At 55.3% G+C, this 22,769-nt stretch overlaps 1 protein-coding gene across 6 annotated transcripts in view; it reads left to right on the plus strand.

Moving 5' to 3' along the window:
- The window catches only part of AGAP1 (ArfGAP with GTPase domain, ankyrin repeat and PH domain 1), a 541,118-nt gene that overhangs the window by 44,967 nt on the left and 473,382 nt on the right, over positions 1-22,769 (plus strand). Inside the window, exon 1 of one of the 6 annotated variants that reach the window (XM_053216002.1) lies at positions 14,065-14,147. The exons of the other annotated variants lie outside the window; for them this stretch is intronic. The gene's annotated coding sequence lies outside the window, so the exon portion shown is untranslated. Of the gene's footprint in view, positions 1-14,064; positions 14,148-22,769 lie in introns of those variants that run through there. 6 annotated transcript variants of the gene reach the window in all.

Raw genomic sequence — 22,769 nt, forward strand, 5'->3', positions numbered from 1 at the left:
CAGATGAGAAGTAGGTTCAGAAGCACTGCTTTGTACTAAACGCAGTCCTTTCCTTCAGGCCTTGGTTCCTGGGGGGGTCCTGTGTGCCTGGATGTCCGTCCCCACCCCAGGGTCATGGCTGGACCCTTCTCATTCCTCAAGATACAGCCTTGGCTTCACTTTGTCTAAGTGGTGATTTCTGTACTGGCTGTAATGGTTCTTGACAGGGGGGTCAGAGGGCAGAAATCCAGGGACATGGGGACAGCTGTCGCCAAAGCAGGCCAGACCGATCTGGGCTGACCCCTGTACCTCAGTTGACTTCTTGCCGTCATACATGAAAGTCCCTCTGAGCCAAGAGTGGGGCCACAGGAATACCGAGGGCACACCCCCCGCCCACTCTGATGAGAGCCGTCCCGCTTCCTTAGGGCTCGATTATCCTGCAAAAAAGACAGTAAGAAGCTTAAAACTCTTTTTTCAGGGACACAGGGGACGAGAAGAGTGGAGGCTGGAGTCTGGAAATAGCCTGCTCTTGAATTAGCCAGGTTGGACTCCTTGTGGTTCCTGGCATCCTATCAAAAGAAGGAATTATGGTTCCAGAAGCATGCCTGGGATCTGTGCATCTGTCCCAGACCTCTGTCGGGAAACGGGGCTGGGGTCCTTCCAAGATGACTTTGGTTTCTGTCCAAGATTCAGGTTATTTAGCAGGGGATGGCAGTGATGGGAGTGGGAGCTTCTGGGGAGATTAGGGGGTGATCATCGGGGGGGTGACAGTGACGGCTTGCCTTCTTACCACCGGTCCTGGGGTCCCGCGTATCGAGAGAGCCCTTGTGGGTGCGGGGGTGGGGCGGCGGAACGAGGACCTGCTGGCCAGAGACCTCTCAGTCAGTGTCTTCCTCCTTGCCTGGAAGCTTGCTCTGCCTTTGTGCTCTTCAGTTTCTTTGACAGAATAGAAGGTTTTATTTGGATGCTGCTGTGAATCTTGAAACAGATTAAAGAAGGTTCTGGAATATCCTACTGGTAAAAGAAAACCAAGCAGTTTGAAGCAGAGTGAGCAGGTGGGCACAAGTGTGGTCATCAACTCATGATGCTCACGGACCTGCTGAGTTAGCCACGCGGCTGTGCAGAGGTGAGCCACCGAAGGAAAAGACACTTGGTGTCTAGGAGCCTTTGACTGTCTCATGGGAAGCACACAGTTTTAGGATTGTGGTGTAAGATGCCACCAGGGAGGGATGTTCCCTACCCTCAGCAGAGAGCAGAGTCAGACCCCACGTCGCCAGTCCCAGCAGCTAGCTTAGCCATTTGGTACCCATGTACTTTCACTTCTGATTCTAGAAGGCTTTAAGGACTCTCTGAGCAAATCTTTGCCACATATCTGTCCCCCCCCCCCCCCCCCCCCCCCCAGCTTCCAGTACTTGAATAAAACTCCAGGGACTAATATGCTGCTTTTATGGACTTTTTGAACGTTTTCCCAAACTCTTGGAAACTCAAGAGAATGAGCTTGGGGCTGTCCGCAAGCCTCCTGGTCCCAGTTATGTGAACATTGCTTTGCTGCCTGGAATATCTGTAATAGAATAAGAGAAATGAATCACATTCTTCCAGCATTTTCCGCCAGCCACCCTAGGAAAACTAAATACTGATGAGTGAGACCACAGACTTGTGGGGCCAAATTTCTAGCCTGGCACAGGCAAAAAACCTGTGGGTGCCGTGAAATCCGTTAGCTCAAAGATTAGCGAACCCTAGGCATGCATCTGATTGAAGGAGAGTGGGCCTTCGGTGTTCTTGTCTGGTGGGGTGCCCTCTGCCTGCATTGTTACGATTTCTCGACTCTGCCTCCCACGCCCGCCTTCCCAGCAGGGCATGTCTAGTGTGCGGACTGTTTGAAGTGATGCTATGGAGAGCGTGTATCTTCTGTGCTCGATTTGGAAAGGCATCTGCTTCTGCTAGAAAATACTCAAATCCCTATGAGGCCAAGGTCCCAGATAAACCTCAGCTTGTGTGAGTCTCTTCAGCCGTGGGGATGGGCTTATTCTGCTTTGTTCCCCTGAGAAGCTGAATTTGTGGCTGGGGGGGCGAACTTGGGAGTGGAAGCAACCGACAGATGCTTTGGGAGGGGGTCTGTGCACCAGAAAGAAAAGACCCCAGTAAAATTCTCTGCTGGTCTGCGTGTAACAACCTGTTCCTGAAACCGTCTTACGACAATGCATATACACTGGCAACACGTGTGATACGTGCCTGTTAGCGGGACTTGGGGAGGTTAGTCTCTTGTGGCCATTTCTGCCCAAATGTCATGAGAAATAGTTATGTCCATTTAAAAAAAATTTTTTTAATGTTTATTTTTTGACAGACAGAGAGTGTGAGCGGGGGAGGGGCAGGGGAGAGAGGGAGACAGAATCTGGAGCAGCTCCAGACTCTGAGCTGTCAGCACAAAGCCCGACGCGGGGCTCGAACCTGCTGACTGTGAGATCATGACCTGAGCCGAAGTCGGACGCTTAACCGACTGATCCACCCAGGCGCCCCGAGTTATGTCCGTTTTAGAGCGAGAAAACAAACGGTGATTGCTAGGAGGTTCCTGTTAATTCTGGAGCAGAGAGCAAAGTCCAGTGCTTTGGGCACAGCTTTAGTACTCAGACAACTGACTTCTGTGTCCCCAGTTATCGTAGTGGTGACCCTGTCCTGGGGCGCCTGGGTCCAGAGGCACTCACCTGCTCCACATCTGTCTCCGTGTTCCAGTCGTGCAATTCAGGTGGTGAAACACACTTGCAAGGCCGCCCTTAGTGGGCGTGTCTCAAGATTTCTCTCTCCTCCCCCCACAACTTACTTTCAGAAACCCTGGGGGGTGTGTAGAGGCCAGCAGCCCCTTATCTGGAGTTCAGAAATCTAGAAGCTCCTACGTTTGCAGCAAAGCCTGGGCTGTTCAGCCGGGAGACTAGTTCTGGTCTTCACGTGCTCGTGCATACGAAAGTGCACACATTCCACACTCCGGTTTTCTGTGTGTTTGGTTTAAGGCTGCTCTGGAGCCGAGGTCAGCAAACTACGTCCCTCAGACCGAACCCGGCCCTCCACCCCTGTTTGTGTAAATAAAGCTTTATTGAAACGGACACACACCTCTGCTCATGCCTTCCCTCCGGCTGCTTTTGCATCTGGCCTCCTGCGGAAACAGTGCCTTGACCCTTGCCCTAGAGACAGACCGGGGGCTTGCAAGGTGGTGGTGGTTCAGTTCTGCTGGAAAGCACCGCGTTTTGGGGCTTGGGCCCCTAGGTAAGTGGAGCTCACCCAGGTGGCTAAGCGTCCCCCTGGTGTTGTATGTACTTCACCGTTTTGGAGGAAGTTATGCTAAGTAAATGAACTTTTCCAGGCCTTTCGTGTTTAAGGAACGTGGTCTGGAAGAGGCCCCTGGAGGAGTCCAGCGGGCAGGGCCGGGGAGGACCAAGACAGGTGGGGAAAATCCGTGAGTGCAGGCCGACGGGGGGCCTACTAGCTCTCTACCTCCTTCTGGAAGGACAGCGTCCAGGTGTCCAGACCGCATAAGCCTCCGGCCCTCCGAGGACTCCTGAGAACGCCCCCCGCCCCAGCCGCCTGTTGGGAGGGCGGCCGTGGCGGCTTAGAGGAGCTGCAGAATATTCGCCAGCCCGCATGACGCCCTCTGTTCAGCCTCTATTTTTAGCTCTGCCAGCCTGCCCTAGCTTTCCTGGTGCAAGTGGAGTTTGCCCGTTAATTTTCTGCAGGCCTTGTGGGCAGCCTTTGTTCCTTTAAATTAGTTTTCTTGTTGTTAGAGCCCCTTTCCACAGTCTAATTTTTAAAACCGAGCGTAATGCTGTTTACCTTTTAGCGCCTGGGGAATCACATCAACAGTACGGATATATCCGAGCACTCCTGCGAGTCTATTTTATGAGCGCCCTTAGCAGTTTGTTCTGTACAGGAGCCCCCTTTCATCCACCCGGAATTGTTAATTTGGGAAGCGGGGGTGCATCTCACAGTGTGACTGGAAGACCAGTGTCCCCTGGGAGCATGCTGGAAATGCAGGCTGCGTGACTGAATCACAAGCGCATTTGGGTCCCCACGTGATTGGCGGACACGTCGTGGTTTGAGAGGCTCCGGGTCGCTCCGTGAACCCCTCACCCTTACATTTTGTGCATGGCCCCCCCCTGTGTGGAGGGAGGAGGGAAAGGAAACAGTGGCAGCTTCGTTATTCTCTCTGGTCCGTGGTGCACCTGCAGGGTGTCCCCTGTGGCAGAGGCAAGGAAGGGCACCGTCCTGCACAGCATCCCTAGGTCAGGCTGGGTCTATGAGGGGGAGTCCCCTCTGCGGGCCCGGGAACAGGCAGCTCCTTTTCTCCTGCTCCTTTTCCCCGAGACCCTCCCTTAGGCCGGGCTGCCTCGTCAGAGGGATTCCTGATGGCACTCTGGGCCACCACAGCTACAGGGACCGTCATGTTCCCCGGGGAAGCCTGTGGTCAGGCCTGGGCCTGTGCTGGGGCCGCTTCATGCAGCTTTTATGCAGAGTAGTCTGCAGACCTTTATGTAGCCCATTTGTGATGAGTTTAGTCGTTACAGAGTCACCTGCATCTGGCGGCACTTGCATTGTCCCCTCTCGTGAGCTAGCCCTGAGGCTCCCGAGTAGCAGGCTGCCGAGTCGCTGGCTCCCGAGTCCCCTGCTCCCTGGGGAGTTCCCTGTGGCTGGCTGGGCTGGGCTAGGTCAGCTCCCCCTTGCCCGTCAGAGGGAGGGGTGAAGACCGCTGCTGGACCCAGTGGGAAGGCATCGTCCGGGTGCAGGGCCACGAGGGGCTGTGACCAGAGGTGATGTGTTTGCACCTCCATGATGCAGGGGCATTGGCCCTCGGCTGGGGTGGACTCTCGTGGACTCAGCTCATGCTTCCGTTTGTTCTCACGGTGTCGGGTGAACTTTTAGGGGCGTCTCGGGGGCGGGGTGGTGCTTTAGCGGTCGGGTGCACGTCCACGTCTGGGTGGAAGTAGGACAGAGCTTGGTTTTCCAGGCGTGCCGGCCGCGAGTGGGCAGGGCAGGGCAGGGCCCGCTGGCCCCCAGCCCACGCCCGCCGCCGGCTGCGGAGAGCGGAGCGTTGGCCCAAGGCTGTAACCCTCACTGCTCTGTTGGGCCGGCCCGTCCCCACGTCCGTGCCCGAAGCTGGAGTCTCCTGTGTGCTTCTTTTCCCCCCTTTCCCCTTTGAACCCTTCGCTGCTGGCGGCTTCCCACCAGTCATTCATTCTGCAGAGCTCAGCCGAGAGGAAGTGGCTCCCCAGTGTGTCACCAGGCTCTGCCTCCGCATCCCAAATGCCGCTGGCAGCAGCGGTGGGAGCTGCCGGGATGGGGTTCCCGGGCCCCGCTCCACGGCCGCTGGCTCAGGAAGCTGGTGATGCCGGGCCGCCGCAGGCCCACGCCGGAGAAGCCGGGGCTGTAGGCAGGATGCTGGAATGGGATGGAGAACCTGGATCCTTCTGGCTAAAGAGTGCACTCTTTGAGTCTGCTGGTAAAATAGTGTTTCTTAACGGGGAGCGCACGCTGGGGGGAAGTGGCAGGCCTGGGGGCACTCGTCACCCGGTGTGAGTGTGTCTGTCTCTCAGGGGCCTGTTTGCTGCTTTTCCTTCCTTCTTCTGGGAATGAAATCTCCAGGCTTTCCGTCTCCCCCGCTGATTCTGAGCAGGTGAAGGAAGGCAGAGGAGCCAGACAGGTTCTCGGCCCCCTGGTGAGACTCATTCCAAGGAGTTTCTTTCCTGGGCGCATTCTTGGAGGGCATTTGCCGAGGGTTCCTGAGTGGGGCGCCTGTTCTGGGGCTCCTGCCCCCTTCCCGCAGCTCTGAGGGAAGGAGGAGGAAGAACTCTCGTTCCTGGTTTATTTCCCGCTGCTTCAGAAAGGTACAGGAAGTTTGCAAAGCTTCCGGAAGAACTCTAGTGTGGAGTTAGAGTATGAGCGGTGGACATCTGGCCCCTGGTGCCCACTTGAAGAGGACTTTGGAGAAGCCTCCCTCGGATGAGTTTGAGAAGTGTCTGAACGGCTGTTACCCGGCCCTCTGGCCACGTGCTTCTGGACGGTCCCGCTTAGATCTGCTTTAACTTGTGCATGTTGCTGGCGTTGAGAAACGCGGTTACTGCAGGGAGCAGAGAAAAGTTGGCACCAAGAGATCTCTCAAGGGACCTTTTATAACTGGAAATAGTTCAGGAAACCAAGCTTGGAAGGCTTCCCTGGGGCACTTGTAACGCCACTGGGACTTCGTTGTGTGTTTAATGCTTGCTGTTGCAGGAAGCCAGGAAGGCCAGTGGAGTCGTTTGGTCCGGGAGAACCGTTGGTTCTTTGGATGCGGTGCGGAACCCTGGGGAACGGACCTTCTGGGCAGTGTGGAGTCCTTCCGTCACCGCTCCGTCCCCTCAGCCATTCACTCACCACGCACGTTAGAGGAGCGGTGCCCTTTTGCCAGGCAGTGGGGACGTGGGGGGTGGGAGCAGCTCCCTCGCCTGCAGGGGTGATGGGCGGGTGCAGACACCTGTCTGAGGTCTGGAGACAGGTGTGACGGGGGTAGGCGGAGCTTATGTGGGTGTGAGTGTGGCAGCCCCCCCCACCCCCAGATCTAGTGCCGTTTCTCTGAGCCTCCGTTTTATCAACAGGTAGCGTTGATACCTGTCTTGCAGTGTCCTTAGGATAAGTTAAGAAAAACAAGTGATCCCAGAACACTGGCACGCGGTCAGTACCTCCCAGATGATTCCTGCCGTCCCAGTTACCGTCGTCGTTCTTGTCGTCCTTGGTATTAAAAGGAGTCTTGGCGTGTGAGCACGTCCCTCTGCCCTGTTCGTTGACGTTTGGTGGCATTGGGATCTGTGTGTGAAAATGGAGTCTGGTTCCTGGAGTTACTGGCTAGCCATTTCTATCTGGAGCCACAGTCGGACCCTTGGTTGGGTGAAGACCTCCCAGGGCTTTGGACTTGGAGTCAGCAAAGGGCAGGTGTGGGTGGTTCTGGAGGAGCCAGCCGTTCAGGGCACCCGTGAGCATGTCTGATGTTGCTAAGTAGATCTCTGCAGCGGAAGTAGCATGTTTTCCTGAAAACGGCTCAAATGAGGTCTCTTGGTGGGTATAGGAGCTCAGCGAGCCACCACCCATGCCACACCCCGACCCCGGTTGCCCCGAGCCAAGGCCAGACCCCTGGTGCCCGTTACTGGGTGGACAGAGGCTTTTCTCTTGAGTCACCTGTGGCCACAAACTCGGGGAAGCATATTTATAGCTCCAGGGAAAGTGATTCTCACAAGTGCAGAGGTGTATTTGAAGGTAGGCTTTGGGGAGGAAGAGGTGGGGGCCTGAAAGACAGCCCATTAATCTGGCAGGTAATTAGGAACCCTGATCTCGAGCACCACGTTTTACTTAGCACGGGTCTGCCTGTGTGTTTATGCCGGAGCCGAGTGTGGCCTGCTTCGCGGCCCTTCCTGATTTGTTTGGATTTCTTATGTGGGAAGTCTGCTTGTGACTGGGGCTCTTGATTACATGCCCTGGGGTGGGAGTGGGGCAGCATCTCGGGTGGGGGGGGGGGGGCCCTGGGGGGCGCTTGGACCTTCCCGGTAGGGAAAGCAAACCAGGACCAGGCTGCCGTATCACAGCCCTTTCACCAGAAACGCCTCGCTACCCTGGGGCTGCTGTTCGGGTGCCTCTCTCCGGAGACCACCAGGGAGGCCTGCAGCTTCGGGGCAGGACGAAGGAGTGTTCCGCTTACACGCCTGTGGTTGGAGGTTCCCGGGGCCTCATAAACGTCTTGATGCCCATTTGGAACTGTTTTGTCGAGTCTGCCAAACAAACTTTCTCTCCAGCCAATAAAACCGTAGGGAGGTCTGGAGAGGCGGTTTCCCACGTGTGAGCCCTGGTGTCTTAGCATTTCGGAGCCCCGCAGGGGGGGGGGAGGGTGCCGGGAGAGGTGTGGCGGCTTGGAGTGGCCCAGGGCCCTGGTGCCCCTAGGCAGAGCCCTGTGGGCCCTTTCTCCACGTGGATCCTTTCCTCGGAACCTGGCTCAGTGAGGAAAGTATTTCTCCTCTAAGCAGCCAGCGGCTTGCCTGCTTTGTAATGGGATTCTCCCATCTGTCCCCATCCCTCTGAGGCCGAGTGCCTGCTGTCCTGCTCTGTGGGCCTCCCGAGAGGCCTGTCGGGTCTGCTCAGCCGGGAACCAGCGCTGACACAGCCCCGAGGAACGGCTGGCTGTCCGCTTGTGCCGGCCGGTCCGCGCTTCCAGTCTCTGAAGAAAGGCACCGCTTGAATGTCCGAAGCCGGGCTGCACGCTCGGGCGGATGTTCGTGGTGTCCTGGGTTTGCCAAGGGAGTGTGCGCGTCTCCGGGCGGCCCACTCCCCGGGTGCATCCCGGGCCGGGTGGGGGCCAGAGAGCTGGCCTCTGCAAGCCCCCAGCGCCCCCCGGCTGTACGGCAGGAGGACCGGCCGTGTTCGGAGCCTGGGCTGTGCACCGGCAGCTCTGGCCCGCGGTCTTTCTGGCAGGATGGGAGGTGACTCGGGGCAGCGTGTGAGCCTCTGCTTTGGTCTCGGCCGCCTGGCTCCCGAATGAAGCCACAGTTGGCTGGGGGAGAGAACTGGGAGGTCTCAGACCACCTTTCTCTGAGTACCTGAGGTTAAAAGCCGCTGGGCAGGTGGCACGCAAGGCGTCTGAGGCTGTGGCCGGTGGCCCACGCCACTGCAGTTTGGGCCAGGACATTTGATCGGTTGCATGGCTGATTGGTTGTTGAGTACTTGGGCCCCGACTCTGTGTGATGTGCTGTGTGAGCAAGGCCACAGAGACCGATGAGCAGGCCGCCCAGGCCTCGCCTTCCTTTGTCCTGGAGTTTGGTTGTGGGCCCGGTGGGAGCTGCCGGTGGGAGGAGCTGCAAGGGGGGTGGTGGTGGGTGAGGGGCTGCAGCCCCCCCCCCCCCCCCCACTGGAGAGGAGAGAAGGGGGGTGGTGTGTCCATGGTGAGTGGGGGCGGCACCTGTCCACCTCCACCTGGGAGGTTGCTGTCACAGGTATCCCTTCCTAACCACCGGCCCCCCTCTCCGAGAGCAGGCCTGTGATGCCCTGGGTCCCTTTGTCTTGGGCCTCCACCTGCCTTGTGCATTCGAGGACTTGGCCGCTGCTCCAGTGGCCCCAGATGAGATGTGAGGGGTGCTGCCCCCACAGCGCAGGCCAGGCTGGGCCCCGCTGCCCCCACCTGGGCCTCACAGGATGGAATGTGGCCCGGGTGGCAGCCCCCGCCCCCTCCTGTGAAGTCCCGGGTGTCATGACCCCAGGAAAGGCTTCAGTAGAGAGGCCACCAGGGCCCAGACTTGCACCTTTCCCCTCTCAGGCTGCCCCTGGGTGCCTGGGCCCCGAGCAACCCCTGCCTGGGTGGGGTCCTGATTTGGCCCAGCCCTCCGAGGCCCCGACTGCTTCCTCAGGAGTCACAGGCGCCTGTTCCTCCAGGAGGCTGTCCGGGGTGGGGATCTTCTCCTGGGGCTGCAAAGCCTTAGGGAAGGCGGGGTCGGAGCACAGCACAGCACAGAGGTGCTGGCAGGGACATGGGGCCGTTCTGATTCGGTGAAAGGAGCAGCGTCTGGTCTCATCCCAGAGGTTCTGACTTTGGGGAACTAATGAAAACGGGAACCAAGACGCGATGGAGCGGATGCTGGTGTCAGGGAACATTTGTTGGCCTTCTCTGTGCCGGGAACTCTAAGCGCTGTCCCAAAGGAGCCCCCTGCTCCCCCACTGCCCCATGCCAGAATGTTCCCTGCTGTCCAGATGAGACTGAGGCTTCTCCAACTCACCAGGGACCACGGTACCATTAGGGAGATTGGAGTCCGCTGCTGGTGCAGCGCTGAGCGGCCTGCTGCGGCTGGTGTGCACCGAGTGCCAGGGCCGCGGGGTGGGCGTGCCCAGCTCAGCGCCATCCCAGGCAGTCGTGATCCGCATTTAACCACTGATGCCACAGTGAGGGTCGAGGTCTGCGCTGGCCCTTCCGCGGGCCCTGCCTCGTTCAAACGAGGTTTTGGTCGTGAGCTGGTTGTCTCACCTGTTCGCAAGGTGACAGGTGGGGTGATGGCCGGGCGCCTCTGCGGAGGCAGGACTGAGTCCCCGCTGTGGAGGCAGGCCTGCCACCGAATCTCCGCTCCGCCCGTGTGTGTGACGGTGGGCCGGGTGCCCCGCCTGCCCAGGCCTCAGCCCCATTGTCGAGGGGAGCAGAAGGCGTGCCCTCCGGGGGCTGCTTTGTGGCGGTGAGGCCTGCCCGGCACACGAAGGGTGTGGCTCTGTCCAAGGAGGACACACGCTCAACGTGCAGCTGTAGGCTCGTTCAGGTCCTGGGAGGTCGTGGGCCCCGTGTGTCTGTGTGTGTGTATGTGAGAGTGACTGTGTGCGCCTGTGGGTGTGGGTGAGCCAGTGTGTGAGAATCTGTGTCTGTGTGTGTGTGCATCTGCGAGTGTGAGAGAGCCTGTGTGTGTGTGCCAGTCCGTGTCTCTGAGAACCTCTGTCTGTGTGTGAGACTGTGTGTCTGAGCCTGTGTGTGTGTGTGAACCTTTGTGTATCTGAGAGCTTGTGTGTGTGTGGGGGGGGGGGCGATGCCCCTGGAGATGCCCGACTGCCCCTCCCACGCTGTTGCCCCCTCAGTGGCTCCTCTAAACACGCGTAGCCTTATTCCCCGTTTCTTGACTTCTCTGTGACGTCGTTCTGTGTTACCCTTGCTGCAAATCTGTAGCCAATGACCTCAGCCACTTCTTTTCTCCTTATTTCAAACCGCTTTTCCTCCCTGAAAATCCTTTCTATCAACTCTTCCTTGTTACCCATGAAAACACGTCTGCTGTTTGTCCCTGACGGGATTTTGTTCTCTGTGGGCCTCTGTGTGTTTCTCTCCGCCTCAGTTTCCCTCTCCTGGTACTTGTAGTTCATGTGATGGATTCTAGGAATGACGTCCGCCCAGGAAAATCGCGTGTGTTGAAATGCAGCCTCTCGAGCCCTTGAAAATACTCAGAGTTCTTCCAGAATGTTCTCACGTCTCCATCCACTTCCTTTCTCTTTCTGGTCTAACCCAGCTGCCCTCCAGCCTCTGCCTTCAGGAGAAACGAGCACCCCCCGAGACTCCAGCCCACTCTCCCTCACACTGAGTTCCGGGAAGCCTCGGCTGGTTTTCCCACGGGAACAATGTGATGATGGGATTGGGGCCACGTTCCTCACAGAGACGCCGCCTCGGAAGGTCTGATTGGAAAGACGCACCAGCTCGCCACGGCCGTCATTCATGATAGGACGTTCGTGCTCTCGGCTGTGAATACGTTGTACGCGTTGAGGTCTGGAGGAGCCCCGAGGTCGGGTGGGTAGAAGTTGAACGTCTTGCACAGATGGGCTCTGGGAAATCGTGACCATCGCCTCTGACGGGTCCGTCTGTGATTAGGAAAAAGAAGCTTATCGCACATTTCGCTGAAGGTTTTTGTAATTATTCACCACCTTAGGATTCATGAGAATATGACTGTGGGGGTGTCGTGAGCGTCCTGAGACCTTCTGAAAGGTGACCAGGGAGGTGAGCGCCTCACTGTGCTTCTCGGTGGCGCACAAAGAGGGCCTCGCAGCGAGCACGACTTGGGCCGCTGGGTGCGAGCTCGCCTTGCGTGGGCGGGTGGCGGGGGCACTGCCGGGGTCTCATTCTGAGTACTGCCCTCTGGGAAGATTTTAAATCCGTTCTCCATCCTGGGACTATTGTGGACTCACTGCAGAAAAAAACCAGGTGGCATGGGAGATAGAACGTTAAAGAACCGCCCTCACCCAGATCCCCAGAGGGAACCACTGTTGCATTTCTTGGAGATCGTTCCAGAAATTTTCTCCGCCCGTGGAATCTGATACATAATTTTTTATAACTTTTAGAAAACAGCAGCTCTGTTGAAATATGATTTGCATGCCATAAAGTTGAGCTCCTTAAAGCATACTTTTCAGTGATTTTTAGTGTATTCACAGGGTTGTGCCTATTCATAGATGGTTTCAGCACCACTGTCTGATTCCAGAACGTTTTTGTCCCATCTCCCCCCACCAAAGAGAACTCTGTACCCATTAGCAGATACTCTCAGTTTCTCCCTCCTCTCAGGCCCTGGCAAACTTTAATTTCTGTCTCTCCGGAGTTGCTTATTCTGGACGCTTTGTAGAAATGGAATCATCGAATACGTGGTCTTTTGTGGCTCGCTTCTTTCCCTGAGCGCAGTGCTTTCAAGGTTCATCCACGTTGTGGCGTATGTCAGTCCCTTTTTAGGACTAAATTCATAGAGAATGGGGGAGAAGGTGGGAGAGCTCGCATTTGCTAAGACATTCATTCATGAACGGACACATTGTGGCTCTTGTGAACCACTTGTCACCAGCAACGCACAAGGGGTCACACTTCTCCAACATCCTCGCTAATGCTTGTCATTGTCGCTAACGCTTGTCATTGTCACTAATGCTTGTCATTGTCGCTAATGCTTGTCATTGTCCGTCTTTCTGATTATAGCTGTCTTAAGGGGTATGAAGTGTGCTGTCTCATGGTGGTTTTGATTTGCAGTTCCCTAATGATCACTGCTGTTGAGCACTTTTTCATGTATTTATTGGCCATTTGTATCCCTTCTTAGGACAAGGGCCTGTTCAGATCTTCTGCCCGTATTTTAATTGGGTCATTTGTCTTTTTTTTTTTGAGTTGTAATAATTCTTGGTATATTGTGGGTCACTACAGTCTTATCAGATATATGATTTGCAAATATATTCTCCCATTTTATAGGTTGTCTTTTTATAGTGTTCTTGGATGTACAGAAGTTTTTAAGGAAGTCTGATTTAGTTATTTTTTATTTGGTTGTGTGGGCTCTTGGCGTCCTGTTGAAGAAATCACTGCCTAATCTAAAGTCCTGGAGATTGACTCCTATGTTTTCCTGTAAGTTTAGTGGCTCTGCCTGTTACATTTAGGTCTGTTTTGAGTTAATTGGTGTGAGGGAGGGGTAATTCTTCACTTTTTCCCTTCCCAGTGTGTTTGGATGTCCCTGCACCTCGGGATGTACAGATCTCTTTCTTTTTTAAGGGATGTATGTCACGTATGGCTGTGCCATCACCTGTTTACCTGGACTTCTGTTCAGTGCTGCTTGGCCTGGTCCCCATTTTCCCTTCGTAAACGGTGCTGTAGGGACCATCCCAGAGCCTATGTTGAGATGCGTTTTTAAACATTAGGGTTAGTCGGCCTCATCTTTCCCTATTGGGGTGGGCAGAATAACGTCCCCCAAAGACGTGTGTTCTCTAATCCCCAGCACCTGCAATTATGTTACCTTGTATGGCACAAGGGACTTTGTAGGTGTGATTATGGTTAAGAACCTTGAATAGCGGGGATTATCCTGGATTATCACATGGGCCCGGTATAATCACGAGGCTCCTTAAACGTAGAAGAGGAAGAGTCTGAGAGGGAGGTGTAACTTGGGAAGAATGATCGTATCAGATGTGATGCTGCTGGCTTTGATGTTGGGGGAAGGGGCTGTGTGGCCTCTAAAAGCTGTTGGAAAAGGCAGGGGATGGGTTGTCCCCTGGAGCCTTCAGATAGGAGCGTAGCCCCACGACACCCATGTCTGACTTAGGACCTCCAGAACCGCAGCGTCGTTTTAAGCCTCCGAGTCTATGGGAGTTTGCTACAGCAGCCGTAGGGAGAGAGGACATGTAGCTTTCCAGATGCTGCAAACTTCAGGGGTGACGTTTTCTACGAGACCAGGTGATGCTCCAGGAAGTCTCCGGTCCCTGGTGGACACTCTGCCCTCTGTCAGAGTCCCTCGTGTTTTGATGAAAAGTTATTAGAAAAGGTTGGCCGTGCCGTCAGCGCAGCCAAAGGGCTCAAGTGCGCCCTGAAGTGTGTGTGCCGTGGGGACGTTGGGGCCACGTGGAGAAGGAGGGCAGGACGAGTCACCCTGGGAAGAGGGTGCCGAGATCGGAGCTGCAGGACGCCTGGGTCCCTCCTCAGGGCCCTCGCGTTGTGGATTTGCTGGCGTGCCATGGCACGGCTTCCTGAGGTCTGTCTTCTTCCAGGAGCGGAGTGTATCCGCTTTGTCGTGAGCCGGAGAGGCCTCGGGGCTGGCCGTGGACCTAGCCACCATTCCCAGTGTCCATTCTCTGTGTCCTGAATTCTGAACTGCCCTCAAACCAGCGACCCGTGGGAACCCTGCAGATTGAGGGCCTCCAGGGTATGTGGGGGACGAGGGGGACTGTTCACAAAGGTCTGCTGCTGCTTTGGGGGCGGGGGGTGTGGTGGGTCGCTAGAGAGTTTCCCTAACACGTTGGAATTTTCCTGAATCTCCGCCAGCGGGTTCAGTGTGTAGCCAGGTGCCTCCTTTATCTTGGGCTTCCTCTGGCTGCCCACCTGGGGCGGGGTGGGGGTGGGATTATGATACCGAGGGCCTGCCTGGCCCCGCCCTGGTGACCAGGGACCCTCGTCATGGCCCCAGGCCAGCCTCTTTGAGGCTCCAACCGTCTGCCTCTGTGGTGGAGATGTAGAGAGGATTAAGCAGCTAATTCAGTATTTGGAAAAAATATCTGTGAGTTTAAATAAAGGCTCATTAAATACCTTTTTCGGATTAGAACTGTAATTGACTTAGTGTTTGAGGCAGAAATGGAGGCCTTTGATTTAAAAACTGTTGACAGATTTGAGCCTGAGCTGCTTCTGTTTGCAGAGGAAAGCCGCTGACTTCCAGTCAGGTTGAAACATAACTTCCTTTACGCCCGCCTGAGTTTGACTTTTGTCATATTTTATAAAACACAAGGGTTTTAATTTTAGCTCACATTTATGGCGCTTCTACGAGCTCCCTTAAGGTCCCCCCCCCCCCCCCCCGCCCCAACTAGCTAATACCGTGACATTGTTGAAATGAGTGGACACACAAAACACTCAACAAAAGATGACAAAATACATGAGCTTAGAGATTGGGGGTACGTGTGGTAGTAAATGTTTGCACGTAAAAGATGATCTCAAGTGATCTTCCTGAAGGAAATGGGTGTTTAACTTTTACAGCTGTTCCCCACGATTGAAAGGGATTCCTTTCTTCGTCTGTGACATTAGCTGTAATTGAAACGATTCGTTTATGTTCTCATACCATAATAAGCAGCGTAGTCGAATCATAACATATTGTGGCCTGTAATCAAGTGGTTATAGCGTATGAGTGTGTTTTTTTTTTTTTTGCCTCCGCGGGGCTCAGGAAGGAGGAAGGGATTGTAGGTCCTTTGTTAATGCTGCCGATCGCTAACCGTGGCAGGGGTGGTCGAAGCTGCCTCTTTGCGTGCGTTCTGGAGCAGAGCGCGCGGTTCCCGATCGCCGTGGACCCCACACACCCTGGCACCCCCAGCACGGCGGGCGTCTGCTTCTCTTCGTCACCTGGGTCTCCAGCCTTACCCCACCCCCCAAGCCCACCTTGCAGCTCCCAGCCTGTGCCTGGAGCTCTCCCTTCTCATGGTCAGACCTGGAGGCTGCCTTTCAGTCCGTTTTCCTCGAAACCGTCGTCTCCTGTTGCTTCTGTTGGGGAAATCCTCCGTCCTTACTAAGAGCAAGACCTCTGGAGCCAAACTGCTTGGGTTCCAGTCCTGGCTCTGCTCCTTTGCAGCCAGGAGACCTTGGGCAAGTCAGGGTGCCTCCGCATGCCCATCTGTAAAATGGGTATGGCAGCAGCACACGTACTTAGGGGTTGCTGTGGGGCTACGTAGGTGAACGTAGGTGCAGTGCCCGGGCGTGTCTCCAGTGTATGATGGAGCTTTGCGGGCCTCCTCTGAGCTTCTGTCCTCACTGTCCCAGCACTTCAGGACGGTGACCCCTGTCCTGCCCCTCGCCTTCTGCGTTGGGTTCTGTTGCCTCACCCTGAGCACCCTCGCCAGTCTGCCTCGGTGCCCTCATCTGTGCGGCTGTGGCTCCAGTCCACACTGGCTTTTAACTCTGGCCCAGACAACTGCTGTGCCCCCCGCCCCCACACCCTGCATCCTGAGCCCTCCTAATCAGGCCCGATTTCCTCCCCGTGGCCACAAGCTAAGATGCGCTGGCTCCTTCTGTGGAGGAAATTAGTACATTAGTTGGATCCAGGGTCTTTGACAAACGCTGCCCTTCTATTTTTACAGTTGGACAGGAAGTGGTGGTTTTATAAGTCTCTCTGTAGAGATTATAACCCTAGGGACTTGGAACGTTATAGTAAAACCATCCTGTTTTTGGTAGGGTGATTGTTTGATTTCTGGGTAAATTCCAGGCATCCGTCATATTCTCTTAATTCTAATTAACTTTGCTGTGGGTAAGGGGCCCTGCATGGAGAGAGAGAGGAGGGTAGCGTTGAGTGTTTGGGGTGTGTTAGGCACTGTGCCAGCTGCTTCCAAGTGTCGTTTCATTGAAACCTTGCTACGACCCCCGTGGGGTAGGTGCTGGTGTCGCGCTCCCAGATGAGGAAACTGAGGCTGGGGCCAGTTGAGAAGCTTGCTTAGGTCACTTGGCTATAAAGAGAAGCTGGGTGATCCGCCCAGGTTGCTGGCTTTCAAACCCACGCCTCTTCCTGAGAGCCTGTGTGTTGCTGCTGGTATGCAGGTCCCTCCTTAGGGGAAATGATCTCCGGAGAAGTCAGTAGGGCTTCCTCTTGGCAATTACCTTTCATCCTGCACGCTGTTTTCAGCCCACACAACCTTTTAAAATCTGTTTATGATCTTGACCCTGGCCTCTATTCATTGACTCTTAAAGTGGTCCAGCTACTACTAATGACCGAGATGTGACATCATATGACGCTTTCCTTGGACCGATGAACCGGGTTTAAATTACAGCCTTGCTTTTGAGCAGTCAGACTCTGGGGGGATGCTGTTACTATTACAGAGCGTTATTTTGTACAGAGATTGACCTTGTCTGATATACAGGAGGCCAGGGAGGCTTCTTGGTTCCTCCGTTGGGGAAGGGGTGGGGCGGGGGAGGGGGGGGGAGATTTTATTCCATTTGCACAGGGCAAATACCCGAGACCGGCTTTCTTCAACTTCTGTGGAAGTTTCGGTACTTCTGAGAATGCCTTCAAGTGCCCCTTCTGAACTTAGGTTCTCGTGTTGCACACGCACGTTACACGTCGAGGGCCTGCCTGCTGTGAGCTGACTCAGGAGCAGGCTCCGCTCAGATCATCACCAGGGCCTGGCACCACCCCCTGCCGACACTTTAAACCAAGATAGAGGAGTCCCGCTGAACTTTGTGGTATTTGGTTTAAGGGAATTAAGGGGATCCTTTTAAAAGGTTCATCTTTTTACCCTGTTCCAACGCCGTGACCGTGGCGGGGGCGTCCTGCCCAGCACCCTGGGCGCCGTGACCGTGGAGGGGGCTTCATGGGAGGAACTAACCGGCATTTGTGTATTCGGATGTTATCATGAAGACGCACGTTTCTTAGTTATTCGCGATGAAAATGTTCTTATGAGGCCATTGTGAAGCATCAATACCCAAGCTCTTCATGTTGTTGATATTTACAAACTTTCAAAGGATATTATACGAGTGAGCTATTTATTGCCGTGTTTTAGTATTAAAATTTTCAAACACAGAAATGGAAAGGATTTTACGGTGAGTGCTTGTGCACCTGCGACCTGGATTCTACTGACTGTGGACATCTAACTGCCTGCATGTATGTCCCCCCCCCCCCCCCATTATTTTCTTTCTTTCTTCCTTCCTTCCTTCCTTCCTTCCTTCCTTCCTTCCTTCCTTCCTTTCTTTTTTTCTTTCTTCTTTCTTTCATTTCCTTCCTTCCTTCCTTCCTCCCTCCCTCCCTCCCTCCCTCCCTCCCTTCCTTGTCTTTCTTTGTCTTTCTTTGTCTTTCTTTTTTTGATGCATTTCAGAGTCCACTGCAGACTCAGTCCACAGCCCTCTGAGTACTGTGGTGAGCGTATCACCTGTTACTGACTTGAGTTGCACGCTGGTTACCAGGTGTTTTTCCTTTTGAGAGAAGCGTTTGTAAACAGCAAGATGCAGAGGTTGTAGGTGTGCCGTTTGATGAGTTTTGACACCCGTTTTATGGTACGAAACAGAGGGCCGGGTTGTCAGCGATGTGGAGCGGGGGTGTTTCATCTCCGTGTCTCAGGTTTCTGTCGGGGAGACTCTGCTGGAAGAAGCCGCACGTGGACGGAGACCCAGGCAGGAAGCGGTTCGCGTCGGACATGAGTGGGCCTAGAATTCCCTGCCCACAGGGCCCCCCGCCTTAGTCTCCTGGGGCTTCCATAATAAACTACCATAAACTCGGCTGAGAAAAACCCGGAAATTTATTCTCTCTTAATTCCGGGGGGCCAGGAGCCAAAAATCGAGGTGTCGGCAGGGCTCCGCTCCCCGCAGAGGCCTGCCTTGCCTCTTGTGGCTTCTGGCGTCTTGTTGGCGGTCCGTGGTGCCCCCGTGGCTGGGAACTGCATCGCCCCAGTCTCGGCTCCATCATCCCGTGGCCTCCTTCCCTGGGCATCTGTCAGGTGGAGGGGAATTTTGGGGGGACGTTGTCCAGCCCCGTATGGCCCGAGCCCCGTCTCAGGGGCTGCGTAGCTGTGTGGCCTGCCCCCCGACCCAGGCCCGCAGGCAGCTGCTGGCGGAGGGTGTAAGAGCGTGGGTGTGTGGGCTGGGGTCTTTGTCTCTCTTCTTCACTGTCACAGTTGAGTCAGAAGGATGTTTAGAAATGAAGATCCTGGAAAAAGGTAGAGAAACTGATGAGAGAGGGCCTGCCTTGCCAGGAGCCCCTTGGTCCCAAAGGAAACCCGCACCGGGGCCTCTCTCCGTGAGGTTATTTCCCTTCTCAAGGCCCTGTGGCTCCCTCCCTCGCCTGGGAGGCGGGCACCGGGCACCATTCAGTTTGGGCGGCTGCCTCTTTGTCTTCCTGTGTATCTCCGGGCCCCGGCCCTCCGCACCCTCCGGTCACCTGTCCCCGTCCCCGTCCCCACACTCCCACGCATCTGGGGCCTTTGCTCCTGTTGTGCTCTCCTCCTGCCCCCCTTCCCCGCCGGGCCTTCTCTGCTGTCCGGGACCTTGCCCGCTCTGTACCTGGGCTGTGTGTCTGCGGGTTGGAGGTCATCTGCCAGCAGACACCGGGGGGCTCTCTGCACCACGTTTGCAAAGATCGTGCCCGCAGCCTGCTTGCCAGGCCATCCCATTTTGTGGGACTGTTAGACAAACTAAATTCTCAACCGGAGATCCAGGGTGGGGAGCCCGAGCGGAGAAATTTCCGGAAGGTAGCTTTGGAGCCAGCACGCTTGCTGGTGTCCGAGAAGGGCTGGGAGGACGCCCTCTGGGAGTTTGTCCCGAGTTGTACTGAGGGACGGGGTGGATGACATCGTTGGTGCCCTTTGTTCTCTGGTGCTCTGACTCCGGGAACTTCCATACGGACCTTGTGATGGCTCCAGTGCCACCACGGCCCCAGGTGGCATCCTGAGATGGTTGTCTGCAGGCACCAAGGTCAGGTCGAGGCCCCTGTGGGTCTTTGTCAAGTTGGAGGGCAGGGCGGTGGTGACCAACCCACGTGCATTTCCACCCGTGTGGAATCGGAGCCTCTGTGTATTAGCTGCCCGCCCTCTGCCAGCGCTGTGCTGGGCACTCACACCCATTCTCTTGTTCCGTTGACCCAGGAACCCATCAGAGTGGCGCTCTCCCTGTTGTAGTTGGGAAGGAGGCTGAGGTTCACGGGCAAGGGTAAGACGTGTCCCAAAGCCACTAGCACTTAGCGCGTGATGGGCACCGGTGGGTACGCGTCGGACGAGCGTTGAGCCGGAGCGGCAGAGCCATGTCTTGGACACAGGAAAGAGACATCCTGTGTGTGTACTGGGAGAGAGGATGTGGGTCACCCCCATCACCGAGCATTGTGCCCGCGTTTCCTGTGGCTGCCGTAACCAGTCATGGTGCATAGGAGTTCTTGAGGTCCGAGGTCCTTAAATGTCCACTAGGCTGCGTTCCTTCTAGAGGGTCTAGGGGGGAGCCTGTTTACTTGTCTTTTCCAGGAAGTTTCTGGAGGCCAGCATTCCTTGGCCCTGGGCCCCCCTCCTTCTTCAGAGCCAGCCTCGTGGCATCCCCCAGGCTGTCTTTGTCCTTCTGTCACATTGCCCTCCCTCTGACCCGGACTCTACTGTTCCCTTGTGATTACAGTGGGCCCACCTGGATCGCCCAGATTGGCTTCAAGGTACTTAATCCCACCCGTGATACCCTTTGCCACGTGAGGCGACCTGTCCACAGGTTCCGGGGACTTGGAAGTGGGCGTCTCGGGGGCCCGTTACTCAGTCCACCTCACGCCGTGACAAAGGCTCTTAGAGCAGCGACACTCAGGCCAGGCATCCCTGTTCGTATGTTCTCATTTACTCTGCCTGGCAAGCCTTCCAAAGTAGGCTTGTTAATTCAGTTTTACGGACGGGGAGACTGAGGCTCGACTCTCGGGGGCCCCGTGCAGTAAGGGCAGAGTGGAAAGAGAACCTGGCGTCCCATGCTTCTGAACCCAGAGTTCTGAAACAGCCCGGGAGCAGCGCTTGTGTGCAGATTCAGGGTCTCAGAGGAGGGATGTCGCTGGAGGGTTGTACCTGCGTACCGGGTGCGTCATGCACAGCCTCCCCACCTGAGCGAGGCTCCTGGCGGCTTCTTGGTCACCTGGTTTCCTCCTGGATCCTGTTGGTGCAGAGACGGAGTCGTGCGCATATTTACTGCCCGGGCTGCCTGCGTCCAGAGTCCCCATTGCTAATCAGGACCCCAGAGTGGATGCTCTCATCTTCCAGATTGGTGCTCTCTCGTCACCCCCTTAATCAAGTAAGTGTAAGGTGCTCGTAGGATCAGACATTAAAGCTGGAACTGTACGTGTAAGGGAGCGACTCACCCGTGACTAGAGATCTGTGGGGAACCAAGTCTTCTTTCCTTTGCCTCTGTCAGTTCTCTGTCCCTTTCCTTCCTTATCTCTGTTTCTTTGAAGGGTTTTGCTTTTTGAAGAGGAAGCCAGTGGGGAACTACTTTTCATTTTGTCCAGAACCGAGTCTGCAGACTTCCCTTCCATTGAGCCTTTGCTTTATTGCTGGGCTGAGCCTGATTAGAAGAGTTTGTGATAATTGTGTTCTTCCCGGAGCTGTTTGTTTCAGTGTTCTTCTTGGGGCAGCGATCAGCGCTGTCTGTCCGGTGTCTGTCCTGGGGCAGCCATCGACGCTGTCTGTTTCAGCGTCTGTCCTGGGGCAGCCATCATCGGCGCTGTCTGTCCCGTTGTCCGTCCTGGGGCAGCAATTGGTGCCGTCTGTCCTGGTGGGGAAGGTATATCAGACTCGCAGGCAGCCGTCTTGCTTGTCTGTCCCCACCGCACTGGAAGGCATCTGTGTCGGGCCTGGGTGGGGAGGGACGTTTGTCCCAAAGCAGCTTCATTAAGGCTGGTCTTCGTCTTGTTGGCTGAGAGGAATGTCAGAGCCAGACCTTCATCTTACAGCGCCTGAGAAACCCCTTCTTGCGAAGGATGATGACCTCGCACACAAACAAACTTGGGTCCTTTTCAACATAGCGCATCGTATGTCAGCACACCTTTCATTCTTGCCTTGCAAAGATGTAGAGAGAGAAGGGACTCGTTACTTGAAGATTCTTTTGATTCTTTTCCAGGTGAGTTTGGAGTGGTTTTGCGGCTGCTGAATATTCAGTGCTGATCTTTGGCCATTATGTTAGAGACGAGTTTTCAAAATTAATGTTGTTAGGGTGTCCCATGATTCTCCTGTGCCCAAAGAGTGCTTGGATTCCAGCTTCACTGAACCTCAGTTTCTTCTTCTGTAAAGTGGGAATAAGGGCAATCCTCTGGTAACTTTCTTATGAGGATTGAGCGAGATGATGCATGTAGGTGGTTAGGACAGTGCCTGGTAAAATAGTATTACTCAGGAAGTCTTACTATTTATGGTAAAATATTTTAAACTATGTTTTCTATATTAAGCCTTGCATCCACCACTATGGTAGCCATTAGCCACACGGAACAATTTAAATTCAAATTAAAGGACAAATTCAGTTCCTTAGTGGCACTAGCCACGTTGACTGTCCAGTGGCCGCGTCTTTCTAGTGGCTACCACGTTGGACAGTGCAGATAAGAACCATTGCCAGGATTGCAGAGCTCCGTTGCCCAGTGCTGGTCTGGTGAAGGTTGAAGTATTAGCCACCCGAACTTCTTTGTCTGTACACGAATTTCCTCTCTTCTCCAGTATTTATTTTACTTGGCAAACTCTTTTGTGTTACAGGGGAGTTGTGAATCTTTGTTTGAAAGACAGGTTTGGTGTTTTTTTTTTTTAGAAGACAGAAGGATGGATTGGCTTTAAGAGGCCAACAGGGCCCTATGGTGATGTCAGTAAAGGATGTTGGTAAAGGAAAAGTGACCTCCCTGAGGCCTGGCGGGCTGGAGGTCCGCTCCTCCAACACTGCTCTGGGCTCAGCCTCAGTTTGTGTTTGAACGTCCCCGTACTTTGCTCGGCAGCTGCAGTGAAAGGCGTTAACCACAGAGCATCGCTGAGAACCGTCAGTGGGGCGGGGAGAGCTCGCCCTTGGGTGCTCCTTCGCTTTCCCTGTGGGCACAGGCTCTGCCTCCCCCTGGCATCGCCTGGCCCATCTTCACGGCCGCCCACACCTGTGTGCACGCTGCACGGCCCCCCTGCTCGTAGTCCCATCATTCCAGGGACGGCGTTCGGGACGACCTCTGTAAGTTGCCGTTGGCTTAGCATCTCCAGGTGTGTGCCCCCCGACAGGGCTGTCCGGGAGCTCCTCTGGGGTCTGCGGCTGCCACCCCTGCAGGTGTCCTGGCCTCTCTCCACAGTGCCACCTGTGTGGCCTTGTGAACCCAGGACCCGGTCCTACCTGCTGT

The sequence above is a fragment of the Acinonyx jubatus genome, chromosome C1 (genome assembly GCF_027475565.1).
Source record: "Acinonyx jubatus isolate Ajub_Pintada_27869175 chromosome C1, VMU_Ajub_asm_v1.0, whole genome shotgun sequence".
NCBI classification, from domain to species: domain Eukaryota; kingdom Metazoa; phylum Chordata; class Mammalia; order Carnivora; family Felidae; genus Acinonyx; species Acinonyx jubatus.